The sequence below is a fragment of the Aptenodytes patagonicus genome, unplaced genomic scaffold (assembly GCF_965638725.1).
Source record: "Aptenodytes patagonicus unplaced genomic scaffold, bAptPat1.pri.cur scaffold_176, whole genome shotgun sequence".
In the NCBI taxonomy this organism is placed as follows: domain Eukaryota; kingdom Metazoa; phylum Chordata; class Aves; order Sphenisciformes; family Spheniscidae; genus Aptenodytes; species Aptenodytes patagonicus.
The window spans coordinates 100,001-101,805 of NW_027472114.1; positions in this window are offsets into that span (position 1 = coordinate 100,001).

Consider the following 1,805-nt stretch of genomic DNA (forward strand, 5'->3'; position numbering starts at 1 on the left):
GTCGAGCTAGTTCCGGAACGCGTTACCGATACACGCGCCTGCCCCGCCCGCCCCCCGCTTCTTTTCTGTTACCGTTCCTTCAGCTTTTCATTTCTTTATCGCTTTTCTTTGCGCCCGCCCTCCCCCCCCCCCGCCCCCCGCCTTACCTTTTTTTTCCTCGCCGCCGAAGCCGCCTGGGGGCCGCGGACCGGGCAGAGGTGGCGGCCCCCGGCCCCGCCCGCCCCCCCCCCCCCCCCGCCTTCCGCCAGTCGGTTGGCCGCCCCGGGAGACTTTAGGAGCCGGCGGCGTCCCTGCCGCCTCTGTGCCCGCGCGGCAGAGGGGAGTCCCGGCGGCGTGCGGTCTCTAAGCCCGGCTGCCGAGTCGCCGCCCTGCCGTGCCCGAGCCCCGGCTCCCGCCTTCCTCGCTCCCTCCCTCCCTCTCGCCCTGCTGCGCGCCTGCCCGCCGCCCCCGCCGCGGGCTGAAAAACCAACGAACGCGAAACGGGGCAGCGGTGGGTGTCTGTCTGCGTGAAAAAAAAACCCGCAAACGACCCAAACGGAAACCTTCTCCGAATCCCTGTATCCCCCCCCTCCCCAGCCTGCCTCTGCGCCGGCCTCCCTCCCCTGCCGCTGCCGCTGCCGTCGCGACCGAGCGCGGGAACGTTGGCGTGGCGGGAACCGGCGCCCTTTCGCCGTGGGCGGGCGGGCGGGCGGGGGCCCGGTTGCCGGGCAGCGGGGCGCGCGCGCATGCGCAGAGCGCGCGGCTGCGGACGCACACCTCCCCCAGCCCGCCCCCCCCGCTGCTCCGGGGCGCCGGAGAGTCTGCGGTCGGGGCGGAGGGGCCGCACCCGCCGGTCGGCGGGTACGGAACTGCAGCGCGGGGAGGGAGGGAGGGAGGGCGGGAGGGGGAGCGCGCGCGCGCAGGTGTGCGTGTCGGTGTGTGTGTGTCTGTGTCTGTGTCTGTCTCCGTGTGTGTGTCTGTGTCTCTGTGTGTGTGTGTGTGTGTGTGTGTCTCTCTCTGAGCGCGCGTGTGCCGCCGGGGGGGGGGGCGGGGTGGCGTCTGCAGGGTCGCAGATACTTCTTCTAATACATTTGTTTCATTAAAAAAAGAAATAATAACTCGGCAATGGACGCCCCGTCCTGAAGTCTCCCGGCAGACGGCGAACTCGCCCCGGGGGCCGCCGCCTCTACCCGGCCCCTCCCCTACCAGCTGGGGAGGAAAAAAGCCGGCCGGGAGGGCAGACTTGCCGTGAGCCGGGGGGGGGGGTGGGGGGGGGGGGTGGGGGCGGGGCGGAGCGGAGCGGAGCGGAGAGGCTGGACGGGGCGGTGAAGCCGGCGAGCGCACGGCGGCCACCGGTTCGGGGCGGGGGGGGCGCGTGCCTGTGGGCGCGTGCGTTGAGGGCGGCGGCGGGGGAGGGGGGCGTTTAAAAAACCCGAAATTCTTAAAAATCCATTCAAAATGACGGGGTGGCCGTCCTTGTACCATGATTCGCGTAAATCCCGAAAAAGGGGAAAAAAAAAAGTTAACCCCCCCGGACCCCCCCCCCACGACCCCCGCCGCCCTGCTGAAACAGGGACGGGGTGGCCCTTGCGCCAGATTCGCGTAAATCCCGAAAAAGGGGAAAAAAAAAAGTTAACCCCCCCGGACCCCCCCCCACGACCCCCGCCGCCCTGCTGAAACAGGGACGGGGTGGCCCTTGCGCCAGATTCGCGTAAATCCCGAAAAAGGGGAAAAAAAAAAAATTAACCCCCCCGGACCCCCCCCCACGACCCCCGCCGCCCTGCTGAAACAGGGACGGGGTGGCCCTTGCGCCAGATTCGCGTAAA